The following is a 26,278-nucleotide window of genomic DNA, read 5'->3' as shown; positions in this document are numbered from 1 at the left end:
GGTTCTGAAACACATTAGTGCGCTGTTGAATTGGCGTCGTTTCCTAGACCATGTTGCTATGTGCATAATAGCAAAGTTAACCAGCATATTGGTGTTGCGGACAAAGCGGCGGAGGCAGCAGCAGAATGAAGAGATGAGACAACAGTCCTTGCCTTTATTGTCTAAGAAAAGTGAGGAGAGAAAACCCCAACTGAATTAAGTCTATAATCAACAACCTCACTGTTAAATATGCTTGGCTTTATAAATCCTCAATATATCTACAGAAATGAGACCGATCCTGCTTCTGTTGCCTGTGTTAGTCAGTGAACACCAAGCCTCACGCAACGACATGTCAAGTAAACAATTTCACAAATTCAGCTGTTTTTTTTTGCTTTGCTGTAATAAAAGCTTTACACTTTTCACTCTCTTGATCTTATTGTTATTATTACTATTAATAATAGTAATAATAACATAACACGCAGGTTAAAATATCAAAACAAACTCTGAACCAATGACATTCATTTGGGGACAGGTCGAAAATCATTAAACATGTATGGCAATTTAGCTAGTCATCTCTCCTCCTTCCAGGCCTTTTCATCGTTGAACTTATATGGTGATCGCATCTAAACTTTCATTGTATTACCACAACTACCGGCAAAACAGTTTGTCTCTCAGTCACCCACGTGGGTATAACCCATGAGGAGATGGCACGTGGGTACCTGCTTCTATAAACCAATGAGGAGATGGGAAACGCAGGACTTTCAGCACGATCTGCGTCCGAAATAGGAATATCTATTTTAGCCCTTGGTGTCACAGACGCTCGTTGGCGCGCGCGAGCGGTGTGGGTTCAAAAATGTAATAACATGGATATCTAAATTTAATTTGCAACGCTCGCGCACGCGACGTGTCCGGTCTGGTCAGCATGTAAGAGCGCACCCTGTTTAATATTAATACCGTAACTTAGCCTACATTTCAATACTCACATAGGCTACTGTATCAATCAGTAATTCGTTCATGGCATCACACAGTCTACGAGTCATTCATGATGTGAAATGCAATCAAGCTTTTTCGTTTTAAAATCAAATAAAGGAAGCATTGAATAATTCGCTTAAACAATAAATAAACCATTCCATTTCGGAAATTGCACTCAAGGATGAATTCAACTATTTTGATTATTCGCTGTAATAAAGGTTTTTCCTTCACTCTGCAGTCCGACTCATCCCAAACATTTACATTTACATTTGACATTTAAGTCATTTAGCAGACGCTCTTATCCAGAGCGACTTACAAATTGGTGCGTTCACCTTAAGACATCCAGTGGAACAGCCACTTTACAATAGTGCATCTAAATCTTTTAAGGGGGTGAGAAGGATTACTTTATCCTATCCTAGGTATTCCTGAAAGAGGTGGGGTTTCAGGTGTCTCCGGAAGGTGGTGATTGACTCCGCTGTCCTGGCGTCGTGAGGGAGTTTGTTCCACCATTGGGGGGCCAGAGCAGCGAACAGTTTTGACTGGGCTGCGCGGGAACTGTACTTCCTCAGTGGTAGGGAGGCGAGCAGGCCAGAGGTGGATGAACGCAGTGCCCTTGTTTGGGTGTAGGGCCTGATCAGAGCCTGGAGGTACTGAGGTGCCGTTCCCCTCACAGCTCCGTAGGCAAGCACCATGGTCTTGTAGCAAACCATCTCAATTGGGTTGAGGTCAGGTGATTGTGGAGGCCAGGTCATCTGATGCAGCACTCCATCACTCTCCTTCTTGGTCAAATAGTGACGGTGACGATGACGGTGACGACGGTGACGACGAGTGCCGAGCGCCGCCCGAACAGGCAGGGGAGCCAACTTCGGCGGAAGTGGTGACACCGTTTTTCTGCAATAACCCCCAAAAAAGGAACATGTGCACAATTTCAAAATGACATCAGTTTGACCGGTTTTAAGGAAACAGAAAGTCGTGAAAACGACCCAACATTTTTCTGCTAAGATTTCAGTTCAGCTTGGATGCTTATTTTATGTGGTTGAAACACTATCAGCTTTTATGATGCTGATAAAGAAACCACCTCTACAGATGCTATCTAACTGCACCTTTGCATTCTCTCCAGATGCCGAAAGAAAGAAATCATATTTCTCCACTCCTGTTCCCGAGTAAAAAACAAAAACAGCCTATATTTGGTGTATCATTTTACTGCAAGAAATGCTTAATTCCGCAGGAGTTAATATTCAGGCCATGCGAGGTTATAGACCTACAGTCACTGTCCAGATTTCAGTTTCAATTGAACCCATCTGAACTGTGGACGACAGTTCCCTTGACGGGCCATAGGCCTATTTGAATTCCCTGTCCTGTTGCGCCGTCACACATAACATGCTGCCGTCTTTTTGATTACTTCACCAAATCTTTCCCGAACAGGACTTTCTCGGTCCCTTCCCTCTCTTTATTTTCAACTCTCCATTTCACGTTTTTTCTCTTATAGAATGAAACTTTGACGTGGTTCCTTTTTTGCCTCTTAACTTTCTCTGCCCATTCCCAAAAGCATTTGGCGATCGGGGTGTAATATATTTGGCGAGCGTACAGTTATGCCCTAAAGCTTAGGCTTATGAAGTAATGTCAGATAGCCTAATAACGAAAGAAAAACCTTAATGTAGCTTATAAGATATAAAATGTACAAGAATGATACATTTATGGATTTTTTAAGGGATTTTTTTCTCTTTATTCAACCTGCCCATACCGCGGATATTACCACGTGGGGACTGAGGGTTACGACTCAACCTGAGCATCACTTGTGCATGTGTGTGTCACGGGATAGGGCTGTTGTTTGTAGTCTGGGGTTGCCCCCTCTGTTCAATATTCCCCCATCGTATCGATCTGAGTGATACCCAGTTAATGAGCTGTACTGATGGAGCCACAGCCAACAGCCACAGCCTGGTTAGAGATGGAGAACTAGTCTTCCTCCACCGCTGAATCACACCACAATAGAGGAGAGAAGTGTGTGTGTGTGTGTGTGTGTGTGGGGGGGGAGAAAGAGGAAGAGGGTGAAAGAGAGCTGCTCCGATAGAGATGAAGTGCAGAAAGACTCGAGTCTGCCTGGCCGCCCTACCTCCACTCACAGAGAGCACATGGAGGAGAGGAGAGATGAGAAGAAGAGAGGGATGGAGAGGAGAGGAGGAGGAGCGGAGGCTAGAGCAGAGGAGACTCCCCGTCAGCACTAAAACACTTAAAGAGATGATATGGATAAAGCTGTTGCTTGCTGGAACTTCTCTGAGAAGTGGCAGGTCCAAGCCAGACAGCATGGGTCAGTGAGAGAGAGAGATGGAGAGAGAGACCGTAAGCTTTGTTTTTATCTCTGACAGAGAGACTGAGGTCCTAATCCCGGAGACCAGGGAACACAAGCAGGGCTATCTCCCCAGTGATTGCTATCTGATTTTAGAGCCACAATGGCTCCCTGAATTGCTGCCTTTCAGAGGAGCAGAGTGGCACCCTCTGATGTTAGAGCCACAATGGAGGGCCAGTGATCTCTGACAGTGTGGCAGGGACCCCATCACCTGATTAAAAGACTGGGAGAAGGAGGGCGACCCCTCACAGCAGCCGATAGCCTTCTCAAATCTCCGAGCCACAATGGACGGCAGCAAGGCTTTGTTCACGGATCTGTTGCATCTCAAAAGGAATCCTTTATAGCGGTGGGAATTGGAGCTTCATGCAGATGGGGATAATGGAGGGATGGATGGGGGTACGCTTGAGCTACTTGTGAAACCCTGCAGAGTCTGTGTTGTGTTGTGCGTGTGTGTTGCTAGCTACTGCTTTTCAGGCTCCATTACTCCATTATCAGCCACCCTCCTGCTGTCATCTCTCCTGATCAAACACACACACAGTAATATGCCCGCTTGCATTCTGTTGTTTATTGTAGGATGTGTGAGCAGGCCTCTTCCTGGCTATAAACATTTAGATGAGAATTGTCCAGACCTCTGGCGGTCTCTATGGGGGTGCCACAGGGTTCAATTCTCAGGCCGACTCTTTTCTCTGTATATAGCAATGATGTCGCTCTTGCTGCGGTTGATTCTTTGATCCACCTCTACGCAGACGACACCATTCTGTGTACTTCTGGCCCTTCTTTGGACACTCCTTCCATGGCCTCCAACTGCTTTTAAATGCTAGTAAAACTAAATGCATGCTCTTCAACCGATCGCTGCCCGCACCCGCCTGCCCAACTAGCATCACTAGTCTGGATGGTCCTGACTTAGAATATGTGGACAACTACAAATACCTAGGTGTCTGGCTAGACTGTAAACTCTCCTTCCAGACTCACATTAAGCATCTCCAATCCAAAGTTAAATCCTAATTCGCAACAAAGCCTCCTTCACTCATGCTGCCAAACATACCCTCGTAAAACTGACTATCATACAGATCCTTGACTTCGGCGATTATTTACACTCTACTCAGCATACTGGATGCAGTCTATCACAGTGCCATCCATTTTGTCATCAAAGCCCAATATACTATCCACCACTGTGACCTGTATGCTCTCGGTGGCTGGCCCTCGCTACATATTCGTCGCCAAACCCACTGGCTCCAGGTCATCTATAAGTCTTTGCTGGGTAAAGCTCCGCCTTATCTCAGCTCACTGGTCACCATAGCAACACCCACCCGTAGCACACGCTCCAGCAGGTATATTAAACTGGTCATCCCCAAAGCCAACACTTAATTTGTCTGCCTTTCCTTCCAGTTCTCTGTTGCCAATGACTGGAACAAATTGCAAAAATCACTGAAGTTGGAGACCTTTATCTTCCTCACTAACTTTAAGCGTCAGCTGTCAGAGCAGCTTACCGATCGCTGCAGCTGTACACAGCCCATCTGTAAATAGCCCTATCCAACCAACTACCTACCTCATCCCCATGTTTTTGTTTTTCTGCTCTTTTGCACACCAGTATTTCTACTTGCACATTCTCATCTGCACATCTATCACTCCAGTTTCAATTGCTAAACTGTAATTACTTCGCCACTATGGCCTATTTATTGCCTTACCTCCTTACTTCATTTGCACACACTGTATACAGATTTTTCTATTGTTATTGACTGTAGTAAGTTTGTTTATTCCATGTGTAACTCTGTGTTGTGGTTTTTGTCACACTGCTTTGCTTCATCTTGGCCAGGTCGCAGTTGTAAATGAGAACTTGTTCTCAACTGGCCTACCTGGTTAAATAAAAAAATATTAAATGAGAGATGTGAGCATCATGAAATGGCAACACGGTTCATCCCCTCTCCGGGAGGACCCATTACAGTCAATGTGCCCCCATCCTCTCCTTAGTCCCTACCGACAGTCCAGGTGCCGGAGATAATGCAAGTTCCCTATCCACAGCCCATCTTCTCCCTGGAGCCACACTATTCCTACCAGCCCTCTGCAGCGCAGGTGCTTGAGACTCACAGCCAATCCTGCACCTATTCCCTTAACGCCCACTCACATTCCACCCTCACCCAAGCACCTTGTCCCCACTCTAACCCACAGCCCCGGTGCTGGAGTTAAACTCACTCTCCGGTGTTTTTCCTCACTCCGTTGCTAGGGTTGACTCGCAGAGACACGGTTTAGAAAAAGGACAGGTTGCCTATACCGAGTGTTTCCAAGCAACCCAAGCTTTATTTATGGAGCTTCATCACGTTTTAATGTCAACATCGCTCAATAGCCTTTGCTTGGGCTTTCTTCTCCTGGGCTCTCTGCTTACTGCGGAGATGACACCGAGAAGGTTGTCGTTCTAACTCTGCCGAGTCCGTCGGCGAAGCCAACAGACACGCAAACGCACACATACACACACGGCGGACAGTGTCGTTACACAGATTCATCCTCCAATAACCAGAAGAAGGTGTGTGCACCTGGTAAGATGTACCACAGCAAGCTGTGGGATGTTTATATCGATGAACAACTGTCTTAACTCCGAGAGAGAGAGAGAACAGAGAGCAGCTTGGTCTCTTGCTGGGTTATTACAGGTGCTGTGATGCTCGCTGTGCGTTGTGTTCCAGAACATATGGGTTCTAGGCTGACAACCACTCAGGCTTAATACATATCATACTGTTCTACCACTCAACCGTGCCACATCATACAGGTAGCTGGGACAGACGCGCGTGAGTAAGATAAAGAAGGTTTTGGTGTGAAGAACAGCACACCACTGTCTACGCTGCACTGCGGACCAGTCTATGGAAATATGGAGGAACGCTATAGACAGGTGTGTTGTTTAGCAACACAACCGACGAGTCCGCGTCTTCAGGGCAAAACCGATGGGGTTTGGCTTAGAATCAAAAGGACTATTGACAAACGTGTAAACTATATTTCGTCTCCAAATTCTCCTTGAAAACATCCATAAATGTGCACAATGAGCACGCGTTGTTTCTCGAATACATTCGTCACAGTTGTTAATTAGCTAGCTCGCAAATGTCTGCTACATTATCATAGATGGTGCAGGTCAAAACATGGTATCAATAGCAACATGTAACTAGCTGAAACAATCCACTGGGCGCAGATGTCAATTCCGACATCTATTCCACATGGGTGTAACGTCATTTCATTACAATGATGTGGAAACGACGCCGATTCGACCAGTGTGTGCCCAGTGGGAGGCTACCAAAACGATTCCCTACATGGCAGCTTCCCGACATTGTTGCAAGCTATCTGACCGTTCAGAATCATAACACACAGCCCTCTCAGCCTGCGACGTGAGCGCATCACTTTCGTGACGTTGTCAGGCAACCCGTCCATGTGGCCAGATTCGAAGACACAGGACAGAGAAAATAGTATGGTATGAGGAATAAGCATACCATGGGCTGTCAACGCTGTGAATGCCTCTCTTTAACATGGGGCTTGGGATGAGTTTGGGGTCAAACTAGGATTTGGTCTATCCGATGTGAGGGTGAGATGGGAGTCATCAGAGAGAGCGAGAGAGAGAGATGAGGTGATCCTAAGGACAACGCATACGTCTGACCACAGAGCAGCAAGCGTTTGTCAGTTTATTATGACAATTATGAATATTTACAGCTGACCGCAAGAGGACATTTGGCTGACCATCCATGCACCTCCAGAAATGTTTACTCAACGCAGTTCTGGTGCTGTGTTAAGAGTCGTAGGGAGAATATGTTAAGCATGACATAATGACTGTCTCCTAGCATGTGGCCTAACATTCTATAGCCTGCTTATCTTGCAGGTCTGTCACAACTGCATTTGTCAGTATGTGTGTGTGTGTGTGGTGTGTGTGTGCGTTTGTGTTTTCATGCTCAGTCACTAAATGCTTTTTCATCTGAGCTTCGTACACAGCAGAGAGACGTTGCCTAGCAACCCTGTCCACACACTTAGTCCTAACTTCTTATATTTTTCTCCATGCTTTGCTTACTTACACATTTCTAAAAAGATACATTAAGAGGATTAAGATACAGAAATAAAGACTAGGAATTCTAAACACACAGACAGACAGACAAAGACAGAGAGAGACAGAGAGAGAGACAGAGAGAGACAGAGAGAGAGAGAGAGAGAGAGAGAGAGAGACAGAGAGAGACAGAGCGAGAGAGAGAGAGAGAGAGAGAGAGAGAGAGAGAGAGATCTTACTCAAGAAGTCCTAGTCCTGGTCAAAAATACTCTTAAGTCACAGTTTTTCAATTCAGACGGTTCAGTTCCTAAATTGTGCTTCAGATCAAACGTGACAGGCAGGCAGGCTGAAATTCCAGTCTTTGGACATTTTGCAACAAAGCCTCCTTCAGTTGAAGTTCATGGACATTTCCAGTTGGAAAATTGTTCCTGTCTGAAAAGGCTGATCAATCTTATTTCAACCAGGGACAAACTGTTTACCTGATGATAATCCCTCCAGCTGTTTGGACATGTAGTTCAAGTAATGAGTTACTGACCTAAGGGATCCTTGGCTTGTTGGCGATCACAGGAGACACGTCTACTAAACTAACCACTCTGGTATTAAACAATTCAAACACTTCCTGGAATAGTACAATTAAGTCCAAACAGTGCAGTCATATGTTATCATTGTCGCCCACGATGAAATCGATCTCGCTCCGTCCGCTAGTACGTTCGTCACACGCAATATCTCAGACAGCACTGGCCCAAATTTGATGAAACCTGGGTGAATTATGTGTCTTTCCATAGAGATCCGTCATTTACAAAATTACACTGTTTGACCCAAGGAAGTGTGTGCGTGTGCTTACTGTTGCCTTGTTTATAAATGTCTTTATTTATTCAAAGTTGAAGAAGTACTACAACAAGAGAGCAAGTACTGCTGAGGAGGAGAACTGCCAGTTTGCCTGGGTGCAGAGTTCAACGGAAAAAGGCACAACGCGTCTCACAAACCCACACCCTTTACTTGCTACTCTCAGCACTAATACCAAACACACACACACACACACACACACACACACACACACACACACACACACACACACACACACACACACACACTCTCTAATACTCCTGGTAATTGAGGTTCATACAGAAAGACATCCTCATTTGACAGACAAGAATCCTGAATGAAGTGTTCTGTGGGTTTCCAAATAATGACCTGCTCCCCAGCACTCTAAAATTCATTACAAAGACACAAGCATTCATACAAGCATTGACACACACAGAGAGAGCGAGAAATACTCTCTCGCCACTCTTAATGTCCAGAGGTGGGAGCTCAAACGTGTACCAGAGGAGGCTGGTGGGAGGTACTATAGGAGGACGGGCTCATTGTAGTGGCTGGAATGGAATATATGGCAGGGTATCAAACCTATGGAAACCACATGTTTGACTCCGTTCCAGCCATTACAATGGGCCCGTCCTCCTATAGCTCCTCCCACCAGCCTCCTCTGACGCGCACATCACATTCCCCATCATCGATGAAAACATGAACAATTCATAGTGCTGTGGCAACCTGAATACTAATACATTTTTGTGGCTGACTGCATAAGCTTTGTCATTCAACAAGCGGAAGGTGTGAAACGTGACTTCACCCTGTTATTTGTGGAGAGATGGAGAGAGTTGTGTCATGGTTATGTCTGAATAATGTCCTACCCCCCTACTTTCATGGGGCTGAATCACCACCCCCAACCCTGGTGACTTGAGGGAGATGACAGGGACAGGCTTGGGGATGGGAATGGCATCGCGACACATGATGTTATAATGGTGTGTGTATGGGGATGGGGTTGGGGTGTGTGTCTCTTGAGTTGCTGCTTGTCATGCTCCAGTTGGCACAGTAAAAGACGACACATTTAGGAGGAGATGAACTGCACTTGGGCTGCTGCCTGTTTCTCGTTCTAATCTTTCTGCTTGACTTGATGCAGTCAGTAGTCTGTTTCTGTTTCTGCCTGGCTTTCTGGCTGGGGGTGCTGCTGCAAGGCTGAGGCCTCCTCGTGGTCACAGCAATGCTTCTCATTAGTGAGAGGGCGACCCAACCTAGACTAGCACCGGCCAGGACGGGACAACACAACACGCCAGGTAAAACTCTGCCGTTCTGCCCCCGGAGCAAGGCAGTTGATCCACTGTTCCCGGTGGACGCCGCACCTCTCTGATTCAGAGGGGTTAGGGGTTAAATGCGGAAGACACATATCCGATGAATGCATTCAGTTGTACAACTGACTAGGCATCCCCCTTTCCCTTTTCCCAAAGGCATGTTCAAGCCCCCCCCAGTTGATCTTAGCTCCGCCCATCCAAGCCAGCTCAGTACACAGATGTCACACAGCCAGTAAAAGTTTCTAGAAACTTCTGTGCATTGTGGAACCCAATAAGAACACCCATGCTGTACGCCCAGTGCTCATAAACACACAACACACACGAGAAGTTAATATACACCCATAAAGTTGGCTGCGTAGCCAAATGATTGTTAATCCTTTAACTTATTACCAAACATCCGTCTTAGTCTACCCATCCCATAGCCCTCCATCCCCTCCAGTTTACCTTAACACACGCCTCACAGACCACTCACAACGGACTTCAGAGGGCAACTTCTTTCTGTTCGAAAAGAGAGAGAAAACAATATCACACAGCTGAAGTAAATATCCCACCATTATTTTAGTCGGGAAGAACGATGCTTTAGACGTTGGTCATTTGTCATTTCCTTCAAGGGTATTTATCAGGCCAGGAGTGTGTGTGTGTGTGTGTGTGTGTGTTGTTTGTACAGCTATGGGACATCAGTGTCAACTCCACAGTGAAGTGTTGAAGGAGGCTGAACTAGGTGCCAGGAAGGAACTGCAGTGGCAGCAGCAGTGTGTGTGTGTGTGCGTTTGTGTATTCAGCACCAGAACCTCCCTGGCTGCACATCCATCCCATAATCCATGGTGACGGCTGAGAGCAGTGACACCCACACTCTACTGCTGCCGTGGCGACAGGGCCAGGCCCAGGATGGATGGAAGCGTCAGACGTAATTGGAGCCCATTAAGCAAGACTCTGTGTCTAATGAATGATGCACGCATGCAAACACACACACACACACACACACACACACACACACACACACACACACACACACACACACACACACACACACGTACCCCCCACACAATCACATGCAGGAAGACAGCAAAACACACACACACACACACACACACACACACACACACATACAAAGCTCAAGGAATGCCGCAGCAGCCTGCTCTGAAATGACCTTAGCTGGATCTAGCCGCAGAGATTCATCAGCATCCATTGATAGGAAAACGGTTCCACGTTTACATTAAAAGGTTTCTATCTTACCAAACCACACCACTCTAATTTACTTTGCCGATCGATAATACATATTTTCTTTTCAACATGGCTTTTCCCCTGAAAAACATGCAAGGTTCCAAAACGAAATCATCAGTTACCACAACTCCAATCTCCCCCAGAGCAGCGGGCGCTGCCATATAATTCCCCGGCCTTACCTAGAAAAACAAAGGAATCTATAATGTAGGATCATTGAGGTCCAAGGGAATTGGGTAAGGCAGTCGAGCCACACACACACACACACACAACATATCAGATGAAAGAGAGCGACCAGCGATTCGTCTTTGTTTTTTTAAAAGAGCCTCGGATGGAACAAACAAACAAACAAACACACAAACACACCTCAGCAGCAGCCGGCTCAGCAGCACTGGTTTCAATATTTCAACAGAGAGCTTTAGCTGGAGGGGCAGCAGGACAAATGGAGCTTTCTCAGAAATCAATCCTAATTATCCTGGCTTCTGAGACCATCACGTGTAACAGGCCGACCAATCAGCCCTCAGGATAGAAAACATAGATACGCAATCTACCCAGTGGACTTCCCTGAGAGATGCAACGATCAACGCATCGCTTAGCTGTATATGCAGGTATTGAACTCTCTTCATCACTACCTCTAGACCAGACCTAAAGAGGTCACATGCTAGTTACATCTCTATCCCTCTCTCCACCATTGTAATTCCGATTGGAATGTCAAGTGTCAAAACGGCTGATTATTTACTAGGTTTCTCATAACCCGGATTAAGCCTACCTCCAGGACGACAAATCATCTCAACCGTCTGGGAAATCAGCCCTAGACGTATCGCAGCATAGATAGACCTCTCCACTAGGGGCATCCTTAGTCTTTTTCTCCCAGCCTCTCCACATCCATGCGTTTCTAGACAGGCCAACGCTCCCAGACATGTTGTCAGGTCTAACACTCGGTAGTCTTCCCGGAGCCACAGCAGAACATTTGATTAGATCTTTAATCCAGATCAAATAAACAACGTGTGTGTGTGTGTGTGTGTGGTGTGTGTGTGTGTGTGTGTGTGAGAGAGAAAGACACCATGCTCTTACAGCTGGGGGGGGTTATTCATTCATTCTCCTACAATCCCAGCTACTCAGCCTTAGTCTGTTTGCTTTATGATACCATACAAACTGTCCTGTTCTGTACTGTACCGCATACATCAAATGTCCTAGTTGTGCAGTGAATAGAGGACTTACGCTTATCAAGCCACCGTCATGTGTCAGGGCATGTTGGATTACTTCCTTTGTAGTGGTATTCACCAGCAAACCACGTTTTGTCTGTCTCGGCGAGCCCAGCTAAAGTATACTCCCATACTGGAGTCATCAAGTAGTGTCATACTACTTTAATAGTGGAGAAAGTCACAGAAAGTAGAACGTCAGTGTAGAAAGTCGAGTCATGCTGAAAGCAGAGTATTTATTACGAGACACTGTCCTGCACAGCAGTTACCAAATCCTCTGTAACTCTAGGCGGAGGCTCCTGAGTGTATTACCTTGACTCTCATTGGTCTTCAGTGATAGGAAATGGTGAGGACAGGGTCAGGTGACCCAGCTCCAGAAACACAGCTGGAATGGCCTCTGTGACATGAACTGCAGCTGGATTAGCACCTTATATAACAGTGTGTGTGTGTGTATGTCTCTATCCATAAAGGCTTACATTACATGTACAATGTATGGGCCACGGTGCCAAGTCTCCTATATAGTGCTGCAGTGTATCCCTCATCTCAGAACTGTGCTGGTTATGCTGAAAACACGCACACACGCACACGCACACGCACACACACACACACACACACACACACACACACACACACACCTCTTTTCCCTTTGGGGAGAAAGGCACAGATGGATGTTTCTGGATGGATGATCCTCCGGGAGGGGTCAAAAGCAGCAGGGAGGGAAATGTTGGCAGGCAGGGCTGTGTATGTGTCACTCTATGTGTCACTGCACCACCCCTCTCTCTCATCCCACATCCCTCACCTCTGCTCTCCCGCTCTCCTCAACCTCACCTCTGCTCTCCCGCTCTCCCCAACCTCACCTCTGCTCTCCCGCTCTCCCCAACCTCACCTCTGCTCTCCCTCTCTCCCCATCATCACCTCTGCTCTCCCTCTCTCCCCAACCTCACCTCTGCTCTCCCGCTCTCCCCAACCTCGCCTCTGCTCTCCCGCTCTCCCCAACCTCGCCTCTGCTCTCCCCAACCTCACCTCTGCTCTCCCTCTCTCCCCAACCTCACCTCTGCTCTCCCTCTCTCCCCAACCTCACCTCTGCTCTCCCTCTCTCCCCAACCTCACCTCTGCTCTCCCTCTCTCCCCAACCTCACATCTGCTCTCCCTCTCTCCCCAACATCACCTCTGCTCTCCCTCTCCCCCAACATCACCTCTGCTCTCCCTCTCTCCCCATCATCATCTCTGCTCTCCCTCTCTCCCCAACCTCACCTCACCTCTGCTCTCCCTCTCTCCCCAACATCTGCTCTCCCTCTCCCCAACCTCACCTTTGCTCTCCCTCTCTCCCCAACATCACCTCTGCTCTCCCTCTCTCCCCAACCTCACCTATACTCTCCCTCTCTCTCCAACCTCACCTCTGCTCTCCCTCTCTCCCCAACATCACCTCTGCTCTCCCTCTCTCCCCAACCTCACCTCTGCTCTCCCTCTCTCCCCAACATCACCTCTGCTCTCCCTCTCTCCCCAACCTCACCTTTGCTCTCCCTCTCTCCCCAACCTCACCTCTGCTCTCCCTCTCTCCCCAACCTCACCTATGCTCTCCCTCTCTCCCCAACCTCACCTCTCCCTCCACCTCTTCTCTGCCTCCTCTCTTATGTTCTGTTCCTCTGAGGCTGGAGGGGAAAAGACTGACACTAGTCTCGCACCCTCTCACCCTTTTTATTCAGCCGAGGGGATATATGGGTGGTTTTACCTACCAAAGGGCTGAGGGAGAGGACAGAGGGAGGAAGGGGAGGAGGGATGTGGGTTTGAAGCAAAGGAACCATATTTCAGTTTGGAGAAGCGATCCCCTGCAGTGCGTGGCTGCCTGCCGATAGACAGAAAGAGACAGATGTACTTCTCTAAAAGGAGACGTGCACATTTCAAGTCAGGAAGCACGCTGTTCAAAGGAAAGAGGAAGCGCTAGAAGAAGTGCGTCATGTCAGAGAGAAAAGAGTACCCAACCACAAAGATAACGACTTATTACCAGCCAGTACAACTGACGAGGTTCTCTGAAAGTTACACTCACACCGTACACTAACACAAGTACATACACATGGACATTGTGCCTGCCTGCAAATTGTTTTATTTCACAGTAACACGATCATCACTAGTTACTGTACCACAGCCACAAAGTCATAATTATGGCTAAACCCTACCTATTTCTACAATTTCTCTTCTTAAAAATCAGATTTTAAGCCTAACCCTAACCTTAACCTTAAGCCTAACCGTCACCTTAAATTAAAACTCCACAAAACATGTTCACTCCCAATCCCACACTCTGTTGCCCTTTGCTCCCCAACCCAACCCAAGCACGCTGACAGAGCTAAGGAGAACCACACAACTGAGAATAAACCCTATAATGCATGTAATACAATATAAAGCAGAGCACTGGGCCTTTTTAAAAATACAACAATACAGGAATATTTCCATCTTCTTCTGTTTCCGCTGACTAAAGAGAACGAGAACTCTGTGTCCCCGAAGAGGCCAGGAGGATGAGTACGACCAGAGATGAGAGCTGGAGCCTTTTACTAGAATCTGCATGCAGTACAGTTATAATAGACCTGTGAGTCTTCATGCAATATGATAATAGGTGAGTCTTCAGAGCCACTGGGACCCTTGTCTTCACCTCTGTAAAAGAGCATAGGGATTGTAAACACTAATTGCACACACGCATGCACGCACATGCAGTGTTTCCCCTAGGAGTTTTTTCAGCCGTGGCTAAGGTAGCGGGGTGGGGGGGGGGTTGTATAACGACTATGAGAAGGTCACTTCTGGTGACTTTTTAATAGGGCATTCTAGTTCAAAATGCATGAAAATAAAATGACGCTCTGCTGCTCCTCTCTCCTTTCACTGCGCTCTTGCTCTGCCCCAGGGGTGTCAAACTCATTTTGCCCTGCGGGCCGCATCCCCTCTTAAAATTGATTGTATTTCCTTGACGTGAAAATAAGCAAAAAAATAGTCCTCTATCCATTGCTTTTGGCATTTTCGATGCTCTCTGACTGTCTAGCTTTCATTTCAATAACTGTTAGCAAATTGCACTGAGCGAAGAGATTATGAATGTCGGTCCCTTCTAATTTCAACATAGCTTCGATTAAGTTTTAGTTATTTACATTTACATTTACATTTAAGTCATTTAGCAGACGCTCTTATCCAGAGCGACTTACAAATTGGTGCATTCACCTTATGACATCCAGTGGAACTATTTTCAATGTCGAATGAGATTTTGGTGTGTGTGTGTGTGGCGGCAACGATTTCATTGGCGGCAATGAATATAGGGGAAACACTAGCACACGCATGCGCGGGTGCATAAACACATAAACACACACACACACACACATACCTTTGCACGCATTTGAGGTACACTCACAGTTCACAATCAGTTAGAAAGCAGCTAATGTTACGGTCAACTCCAGCCATCTCTGTGAAGTTTGTTTTGTGAAGCGAAGGCCTAATTTGAATAGGACTTCCAATTCAATGAGATAAAGTGGCGCTCCCTAACTTAAAAACGGCAACACTTGTGGTTTGAGGACAGATATGCCCTTGGGACTGAATAATACGGAGAGAGATGGGAGAGAGAGGGAGCGGTATGATATACTAAAAAGAAAATAGTCCACTGATGCCAAGTGTCCTTTTACTTCGGGGACAAGGACTTGTTGAACATGTACTCTCCTTTAATAATACACTAAAAAGAAACCAATCCCATGTCACTTTTACCTATGGGAGCAGCGGCTTCCTTTATATATGCTCTAATACTGTACATCTGAACTCTACCGCTCTGTGATCTTCACTATAGACCTAGAGGATGGTAGCCAGTGCAAATCTCAGCCATCTATTATTAGTAACACTGTACTTACATCTAAAACACGCGAATGAGGAATAGAAAGCAAGCAGCTCTGTCTCGTAGCCTGGAACAGATGCCTCGATTGTCTCATCAGCTCCAGAATATGCAGGAGAGTGGTAGATCGAGAGACGAATGCACGCACGCGCTTACACACACACACACACACACACACACACACACACACACACACAGTGGGAGAGTGAGAGCACAAGTGTTGCCTGTCGACCATGCTAGATATCCCCTCTGGTGCCAATCTGCTAGAATAACAGTGTCATCCAATCCGAACTCATCTCTCTGTATGTCTAGTCCATCCATTATCTCAGCCGTGATGGCCAGTGGGAAAGTTCCTGTCTTTTTCCGTGGCTAAACCAACTAGGCTTGTAATTTATACATTTTATTGGTATTTACAGATGGCGTACACGTTTGTTATTAAGGCACATAAAAGTTCACATGTTCCACCTCCCTGACCAAGGCCCTTCTCCATCAATTGCTCAGTTTGGCCGGGTCGACCAGCTCTAGGAAAAGTCTTGGTGGTTCCAACCTTCTATTTAAGAACGATGTCCACTGTGTTCTTGGGAACCTTCAATGCTGCAGATATTTATTGGTACCCTTCACCAGATCTGTGCCTCAACACAATTCTGTCTCGGGGCTCTACGGACAATTCCTTCGACCTAAAGGCTTAGTTTTTGCTCTGACATACTCTGTGGGATCTTAAATAGACAGGTGTGTTCCTTTCCAAATCATGTCCAATCAATTGAATTTATCACAGGTGGACTCCAATCAAGTTGTAGAAACATCTCAAGGATGGCCAATGGAAACAGGATGCACTTGAGATCAATTTCAAGTCTCATAGCAAAGGGTCTGAATACTTATGTAAATAATGTATTTCTGTTTTTTATTTTTAATATATTTGCAAAAATGTCTAAAAAACTGTTTTCACTTTGTCATTATGGGGTATTGTGTGTAGAGTTATGAGGAACATTTTTCTTGAATCCATTTGAAAGCAACGTTGTAACATAACAAAATGTGTGTGTGTGTGTGTGTGTGTGTGTGTGTGTGTGTGTTGTGTGTGTGTGTGTGTGTGTGTATGTGCTGTGTATCAACAAGGGTTTTTGCGTGACAGATGGTTCTCATTGGCTTCTGGGCAGAGACTCAAGTAGCAACCCAGTGACTTGGAAACTCTCATTGGTTTGAAGGCAATTCCTCCCCTATTAAGAAGACAAGAGTGTTTTTGCCAGAGATGCTTTAGCTTAGCTGAGTGGAGCAGAGCTGAGTGGAGCAGAGCTGTGGAAGCTGGCAGACAGACAAGTTCTCTGTGGGTGTGTGTGTGTGTGTGTGTGTGTGTGTGTGTGTGTGTGTGTGTGTGTGTGTTTGTGTGTGTGTGCGCCAGGGTAGAGGATCAGTGTGGGATCACAGTAAAGCCCTCATGGCCACACCATGCCACCACTGTGCCATCCACAACTCATCAGTACACTGCCCCCTGTGCCAGGAGACTCTGTCTCTCTCTCGCTCTCTCTCTCTCTCTCTCTCTCAGGGCGTCATCACTCTGTTACTTTCGAGGAGGATTTAAAACCAACAGTCTGTTAAACCCTCCACTCTCTAATAGAGGTCGACCGATTATGATTTTTCAACGCCGATACCGATTATTGGAGGACCAAAAAAACCTGATACCGATTAATTGGCCAATTTATTTATTTGTAACAATGACAATTACAACAACACTGAATGAACACTTATTTTAACTTAATATAATACATCAATAAAATCAATTTAGCCTCAAATAAATAATGAAATATGTTCAATTTGGTTTAAATAATGCAAAAACAAAGTGTTGGAGAAGAAAGTAAAAGTGCAATATGTGCCATGTAAGAAAGCTAACGTTTAAGTTCCTTGCTCAGAACATATGAAAGCTGGTCTTCAATATTCCCAGGTAAGACGTTTTAGGTTGTAGTTATTATAGGAATTGCAGGACTATTTCTCTCTATACTATTTGTATTTCATATACATTTGACTATTGGATGTTCTTATAGGCACTTTAGTAGAAAATTGGAATGGAAATGGCGCCACACCAAACTGGAAGTCTTCCGACTAGCTTGGAAGGACGGTACCGTGCAGTACCGAAGAGCCCTTACTGCTGCTCGATCATCCTATTTTTCTAACTTAATTGAAGAAAATAAGAACAATCCGAAATTCCTTTTTGATACTGTCGCAAAGCTAACTAAAAAGCAGCATTCCCCAAGAGAGGATGACTTTCACTTTAGCAGTGATAAATTCATGAACTTCTTTGAGGAAAAGATTATGATTATTAGAAAGCAAATTACGGACTCCTCTTTAAACCTGCGTATTCCTCCAAACCTCAGTTGTCCTGAGTCTGCACAACTCTGCCAGGACCTAGGATCAAGAGAGACGCTCAAGTCTTTTAGTACTATATCTCTTGACACAATGATGAAAATAATCATGGCCTCTAAACCTTCAAGCTGCATACTGGACCCTATTCCAACTAAACTACTGAAAGAGCTGCTTCCTGTGCTTGGCCCTCCTATGTTGAACATAATAAACGGCTCTCTATCCACTGGATGTGTACCAAACTCACTAAAAGTGGCAGTAATAAAGCCTCTCTTGAAAAAGCCAAACCTTGACCCAGAAAATATAAAAAACTATCGGCCTATATCAGAGAGTAATAGGATACGGCGCCTGTCAAATTTGATTGATTGCTGACCTTATGACCTGATGACATGTACAGAATATGTGCCCCCACCCCGCCCCCCCCCCCTGTTCGTGTGGTCTGCCCAGCGCCGCCAGTCTGCCCAGCGCCGTCTGAGCCACCCGTCTGCCCAGCGCCGCCAGTGCCGCCAGTCTGCCCAGCGCCGCCTGAGCTACCAGTCTGCCCAGCGCCGCCAGTCTGCCCAGCGCCACCAGTGCCGCCAGTCTGCCAGGATCAGTTAGATCCGCCATTCAGCCAGGATCCGCCAGTGTGCCAGGATCCGCCAGTGTGCCAGGATCCGCCAGTCAGCAAGGATCCGCCAGTCTGCCAGGATCCGCCAGAAGTGCCAGTCAGCCAGGATCTGCCAGATCCGCTAGTCAGCCAGGATCCGCCAGTCAGCCAGGATCTGCCAGATCCGCTAGTCAGCCAGGATCCGCCAGTCGGCCAGGATCTGCCAGAACCGCTAGTCAGCCAGGATCCGCCAATCAGCCAGGATCTGCCAGATCCGCTTGTCAGCCAGGATACGTCAGTCAGCCAGGATCTGCCAGTCAGCCAGGATCTGCCAGATCCGCTAGTCAGCCAGGATCCGCCAGTCAGCCAGGATCCGCCAGGATCTGCCAGATCCGCCAGTCAGCCAGGATCTGCCAGATCCGCTAGTCAGCCAGGATCCGCCAGTCAGCCAGGATCCGCCAGTCAGCCAGGATCCGCCAGTCAGCCAGGATCCGCCAGTCAGCCAGGATCTGCCAGTCAGCCAGGATCTGTCGGAACCACCAGCCAGCCAGGATCTGGTAGATCCATCAACCTGCCTGAGCTTCCTCTCACTCCTGAGCTTCCTCTCACTCCTGAGCTTTCTCTCACTCCCGAGCTTTCTCTCACTCCCGAGCTTTCTCTCACTCCCGAGCTTTCTCTCACTCCCGAGCTTCCTCTCACTCCCGAGCTTCCTCTCACTCCCGAGCTTCCCCTCAGTCCCGAGCTGCCTCAGTCCCGAGCTGCCCCTCAGTCCCGATCTGCTCCTCAATCCAGTGGGTTTCTGGGTGAGGACTACTAGGCCATGGTCGGCGGCGAGGGTGGACTATCCAGGGACGCGAGGAGAGGGGACTAAGACATTAATTGAGTGGGGTCCACGTCCCGCGCCGGAACCGCCACCATGGACAGACGCCCACCCGGACCCTCCCTATTTGTTTTGAGGTGCGTTCGGGAGTCCGCACCTTAGGGGGGGGGGTTCTGTCACGCCCTGGTCTAAGTATTTTGTGTTTTCTTCATGTATTGGGTCAGGCCAGGGTGTGGCATATAGTTTTTGTATTGTGGTGTGTTTTGTCTTGGGATTTTGGAATGTGTGTATAGTGGGATTGTAGCTTAGTGGGGTGTTCTAGGAGAGTCTATGGCTGTCTGAAGTGGTTCTCAATCAGAGGCAGGTGTTTACCGTTGTCTCTGATTGGGAGCCATATTTAGGCAGCCATATTCTTTGGTTGTATTGTGGGTGATTGTCCTGTGTGTCTTGATGTCCTGGTTAGAGGTTAGTAGACACTTGTATAGGCTGTTTTCGGTTTTCGTTTTGTAGTGTTAGTGTTTTGTTGTGTGTTACGTTTGTTTATTAAAGATGAATCAAAATAGACACGCTGCAGTTTGGTCCGACTCTCCTTCACCATTAGAAAGCCGTTACAACCCCCCCATTTAACTAAGGGGTAGAGCTCTTTTCTCTCAAGCTAGGGTCTGGCGCAGACAACTGTAAGATCTGAAAAAAAACATGTATTATTTTATAGTCTATTCCTACATTGGGTATGTTATGAACGTTACGTTTTATTAAAGTTTGTAATAATGTACAAAGACCTGCATCCAAGGTTTTTTTATTTTTACATAAAACACGTGTGCTGCATGTTTAAATATTATTCAAATGGGTTACTTAATTCAAACATGTCTTAAATGTTGTACGAAATATTTTGGAATTCAATAAAAGGAATGTTTAAAAACGGTATCTCACCCTTTAACTATGGGAAAAACCTATTTAACAACTTATTCCAACTCTGTCACGAAGTAAAATAGAATCCGAGTGTTTGTGTGTGTTTGTGTGGGAGGGGTCTTGAGGCGGAGCAACAGGTGTGTGTGTGTTTGTGTGTGTGTGAAAATCCTAAAGTTGGGGGGGGTCCTAGAACTCTTATCTGTAGAGAACCGTTTGAAACCAAGGTGTGCACTATCATGCATAAGGCATGTCGAGATATCAGCCGAACAGCGGGGGTTAAACAGATATCTCTAATCTGCGGCCCCCACACACCCGGTTTGCAGACAGAATGTCACGACATCCCCGCCTGTTGTTGGCGTGTAGCATACATCTCTCAAAAAACTCATTCCGAACTTTTAGATAGTTAGGGACAGAACTATTTTTTAACGTTGTCAGCATTGCTTTAGCGCAAACATAAAGGCCCGAATATTGAGCTGCACGGACAGATTAAAATAATAATAATAATATTCGGAATAAGGGAATCTCGCATAATGGATATTTCTGAAGGTGAGTAAATGAAAAACATATTTTAAGATTTGTTTGAATATTATTGGAATATTTAATCCCTAGTTATTTGGGTATTTCAAAAAAGCCCAATATAGGTTTAAAAATAAAAAAAAGTGTAGATATAGCGTATAACTGTTAACATTGTCTAATGGAATCTAGGATCCCCGACATTTACGCAGCTTTTACGCGATTTACCCGATCTGGAACATGATGGGGGTTCGCAGGAGCAAAAGTCTGGCAGACAATCACCAACGGCCTTTTTTCGTTGTAAGTCCTTATAATTAAACACATACCCAAGAAATATTTATATATAAACATTTTAAAAATAGGTTGTACTATTTTTTTTAAACTATTTTTATGTATTTACAGCCGACATACAGCCCTTTATGATAAAGGATGCGTTATGGCCAGCTGACACGCAGGACTTTGATGCAATTCTACCGTTCTGTACGAGCGCTTTTTCAAACTCACCGCGAATCCAGGGAACATCGACCCCCTCCCGACATATTCAAGACCCCAACAGGCAACGATCAACTGTGGCCCAAGTACACTGCTCCGAATCAAGCCCACCCGAAAACTACTGTTGGGCCGGGAACTTGCTGCTTCACGAGCCGGCGCTCCAGGGACAAGGTATGGGACCATTATACCATTTTGTTATTAGTTATCAGCCTTTTTATTAGTTATAGATCTGTTGATAGCCTATGTTAAAACAAGGACAAATAATGTTTTTCAGACTACCCGGAGACAGATCCAGCAGAATCGGGAAAGCTAGAGGGAAAAAGTCACACACCCCCGGTTTCGGCGATTCGTCACAACAAGCGCCAAAAAAGCCGAGGTATTTTAACTATGTACTGTTAATATATATTATTATAACGGAAAGGTATTTGACATTTGTATGTAGCTAACATATATATTTTTATATCTAATAACGTAATTATGTATGTGTTATTTTCATTCAGACTCCGCACCGGCGAAAACGGCACAGACGACCACATAAATCTAGAGCTGGGGATTCCGGCGCCCGAGCATTCCGAATGAAACACCCAAGAGACCTGTTTTTAATGACATGTCAGATGTTGATGACCAGCTATTCTGTGATGCGGCCAACCTTATAGACCCAGTCAATTCTACGGCCTCAATACCTGCAGACGAACAAGAAAGGTTTTTCACATTATTTTCCAGGGCTTTGAAATCGAGGAATGTTTTGCTATACAAACGACTGGGGGATTTAATTGAGAGACAGTACAGAGACGATATGTTATTCTGGCATAGAACAATTCCACGCATGTTAAACAGCAACCCCATTAAAAAACGCAAATACAGACGCTAAAATCATACATGTAACACCAACCATTACAGAAAGAAAAAAAACGAACACTCTTAATTATCCAAAAAAATGGCAGAACTAACGCAACACGGGGAGACAGTTGAAAGCCTCTTATCCCAGATTCCAGACGAACTCCTAGAAGTTATAAGACGTATGAACGATTCAGGAACGTTAGATGAAAGCATATTAACACAGATTCCAGCCGAACTCTTAGAAATGATTAATCGTATGAACCAGTCAGGGGGGGTTGAGGAAAACATGTTATCCCAGATTCCCGAAGCCCTCATAACCTTAATTAATCGTATGAACGCGAGTCAGACAATTTCGGCCCCGATAACCCCGACAACGATAGAACAACCCGTAACGCCTAGGTCCGTAGAGTCTGAAACGCCACAAGATGTTTTTGGGGAATTGGACAATTATCTAATAAATCTGGCTGCAGATGTTCAGGATAGACGTGTCAGGGTTGTTTACAGGAATAAATTCAACAATACAGAGATTCGACAGTTTTTCAATTTCCTATGTGTGAATCAGAATCTTGACTATGCTGTATTTTACATGATGATAATGGACACTCTGAATGACCTGTTAGAAACAGCAAGAGATTATGGCGAACCTCGTGATGTCTTACAGTTGGAAATATGTGGAGATAGCCTGCATAATTCAGTATCTCTTATTTTACCCAATGGCGAAGCAGATCTTGAACAATTTACAGCGCTGGTAGAACGCCTTGTTCAGTCAAATTTAGCCATCATAGCTGATCGAACCCTAGAGCTTGTAGTGCAAATAATACGTCAACCACAGGGGGCGGGGGCAGAGAAGGAAGCTTGATAGCCTAATGCAGTCAGAAATCATAAGCAATAAAAGGGCCTACCTCATAAACGTTCACAATCCCGATAATAAGCTATGTTTTGCAATAGGCCTAGCGCATTTACTTAACCCCGGATGTACTGATCTGACGGCATTGCAAAAGGCTAGAGAGATCCAAACGGCGGTGGGTCTCGGGATCCATGAAGGCGTGGCATTCTCAGACATTGTCAAATTTGAAAACCTTCTGAATATCAAGATTGTGGTTTTGTACCACAGTAGAGCTAATGCAGCTCTCTTGAAGTTCCAAAACACCCCCCAACCGCACCCCCAGATTCTGTACTTTTATGTGCAAAACGAACATTACTATGCCGTTACAAACGTCACGGCGTTCCTAGGGGCAACCTATGTGTGTAGATCCTGCCATACCGGCTACAGCCGAAAGGGGGCACTCGTGCCGTTATAACTGTTCGGTATGTCAGGATGCCGAGTGCCCTATGCAGACCCTAAACTTGACACCTTGTGAGGATTGCCATCGCACATGTCGTTCGACCTACTGTTACGATAAACACAAAATTGAAACATGGCACCCTAAGGCCGGTAAATCTGTAAGCATTTGTGCCATTAACAAGAAATGCCCAAAATGTCATTGCAATTACAGCCTTAAAATAGATAGCCCTAAACCACATGTTTGTGGAATCCTACAGTGTCCAATCTGTAAAGGGGGTCTGAAAAGCAGAAATGCTGAAGTGGTTCAAGAAGTGACACACGAGTGTTATATTCAGCCCTTGGCTGAAGATGAACCTTCAGAGAAATATGTGTTCTATGATTTTGAGACAAATCAACAATCGGGGGATCATTTGCCTATTTTTGTATCTACCATGACATTCACGGGGAAAAGTGGTCTGCAGAAGGATCCAATTGTGCACTACTCTTTCTAAAACATTTTAGAAAACCACAGTACCGAAACTTTACGTTCATAGCGCACAATGCTAGAGCCTACGACTCGTACCTTCTTCTGAACCCCTTGATAAAGCAAGGCATAGCGCCGAGGGTCCTAGCGCAAGGGAGTAAAATCCTGTGTTTTGTAGATCCCGCCTTCAACCAGAGATACATTGACAGTTTAAGCTTCTTACCCATGAGATTGGCTCAAATGCCAGAGGCCTTGGGTTTTGAAAACTCTGTGAAAGGCTGGTTCCCCCACTTCTTCACATCTGAGGAGAATCTACACTATATAGGATCATATCCCAGCCCAGAAATGTATGGGTGTGATCAAATGTCTCCCAAAGAGCGAGAGAGATTCATGACTTGGTATGATACAGTAAGACATGGCACCTTTGATTTCCATAAAGAGATGGAATCATACTGTGACAATGATGTGGTTATACTTCGTGAAGGATGCCTCAGATTCAGAGAAGAGGTAATCAAAGATGCAGGTATTGACCCTTGGAGTTGTACAACGATTGCATCGGCATGCATGAAAACATACCGTACACACTATATGCCGACATCCTCTATAGCGATCCCCTCGCCTGACAACTACCGACGCCAGTTCAAGGCCTACTCTAGTGGGTCCATTCAATGGCTAGAGTATATGGCCCAGGATAAAGACATTTTTATTCAACATGCTTTGAATCGAGGGGAGAAGGCGTTTGGCTCTTACCATGTAGATGGCTACACCAAGATTGACGGGGTTGAGACCGTGTATGAGTACAACGGTTGTTTCTTCCATGGTTGCAAATCTTGCTTTGTGCCCCAGAACATATGTGTCCTAACCCAAAAGACTTTTGGGGAAATGTACGAAGAGTTTCAAGACAAAGTTGATTCGTTACAGGCTACTTACGGTCTAAAAGTGGTTGTTTTGTGGGAGCACGAATGGACAGCCCTCAAAAAGTCTGATCCTCATGTTCAAGCATTCCTTTCCAGCTTTGACATCCCAGAACCTCTGGAGCCAAGACAGGCCTTGTATGGCGGCCGTACCAATGCTTTGACATTGAGGTATGTAGCGCAACCCGACGAGACAATAGGCTATGTGGATTTTACATCCCTTTATCCGCATGTAATGAGTTCCTCATGCTATCCTATAGGTCATCCTGAAATTATTCATCGTGATTTTGACTTACCTCAAAACTATTTTGGTCTGATCAAAGCAACAGTCTACCCTCCAAGGGGTTTGTTTATACCTGTGTTGCCTTACAGGGGCCCTCAAGGAAAACTTTTCTTTCCCCTTTGTCGCACCTGCAGTGAAAACATACAACAAAACCCATGTGATCACACAGATCAAGAAAGAGCACTGACAGGTGTATGGGTCACAGCTGAATTCTCTAAGGCTTTAGAGATGGGGTATCGTGTGGCCAAAATCTTTGAAGTATGGAACTTTCCAAAGAAATCAGACACTCTTTTTAAAGAGTACATCAAGACCTTCTTGAGATGTAAGCAAATGGCTTCAGGCTATCCTGCATCGGTCACAGATCAAGAAAGTAAAGACAGGTACATTCAAGACTATCATGACAGAGAAGGCATCCTTCTTGACCCTGACAGAATAGAGGTCAACAAAACCAAACGAAATGTGTCGAAATTGTACCTAAATTCGCTTTGGGGCAAATTAGCGCAGAGGTGTAATATGTTGACAACGTCGATTATTAAAGACCCTGAAGAATTTTTGGAATTCATTTTTTCGGACCAATACGAAATTTCACATTTTTCATTCTTGAGTCAAGACATTGCCTTGGTGCAATGGCGACGTAACAAGAAGTGGGTTCTACCCCCCGGGTAATGTAAATGTGTTTCTTGCAGCATTTACCACGGCCTATGGCCGACTTGAACTGTACAAGCTCATGGAGCAGTTTCAGAGGCGGGTACTTTACCACGACACAGACTCTGTGGTCTATGTAAGCAAACCAGGGGATTGGAGCCCCCCACTCAGCAACTATCTGGGTGGCTTAACGAGCGAACTCGCAGAGGGTGACCATATCACAGAATGGTCATCCTGTGGGCCCAAAAGCTATGCTTTTAGAACGCTAAAGAATCACGTGGTATTGAAAGCCAAAGGAGTGACTCAAAACTATGAAAATGCCCAGCGTGTAAACTTGGAATCAATCACACGCTTGTTCGAGGGGTTCCTAAATGACAGGAATAGTGACTTGGAGATTTTGAGCTCCTACAAAAAGATTGTTAGGGATAAAAAGGGCTTCCATCTGAGGAATGCCCCAC

The 26,278-nt window shown here is 45.7% G+C and overlaps 1 protein-coding gene and 1 long non-coding RNA gene across 2 annotated transcripts in view; one reads left to right on the top strand and one right to left on the bottom strand.

Annotated features, from left to right (window-relative positions):
* Positions 1-26,278, bottom strand: part of LOC115145961 (alpha-(1,6)-fucosyltransferase-like) — a 137,641-nt gene that overhangs the window by 60,783 nt on the left and 50,580 nt on the right. Inside the window, 1 exon segment of the mRNA XM_065004126.1 lies at positions 9,881-9,934. The gene's annotated coding sequence lies outside the window, so the exon portion shown is untranslated.
* On the top strand, positions 21,065-21,760 carry LOC135561562 (uncharacterized). The gene is made up of 3 exons (XR_010459559.1): positions 21,065-21,198; positions 21,301-21,561; positions 21,665-21,760. It is a non-coding gene; the product is annotated as an uncharacterized LOC135561562 (long non-coding RNA).

This window comes from Oncorhynchus nerka, linkage group LG18, assembly GCF_034236695.1.
Source record: "Oncorhynchus nerka isolate Pitt River linkage group LG18, Oner_Uvic_2.0, whole genome shotgun sequence".
Taxonomy (NCBI): domain Eukaryota; kingdom Metazoa; phylum Chordata; class Actinopteri; order Salmoniformes; family Salmonidae; genus Oncorhynchus; species Oncorhynchus nerka.
This window is presented reverse-complemented; position numbering and strand designations above follow the sequence as displayed.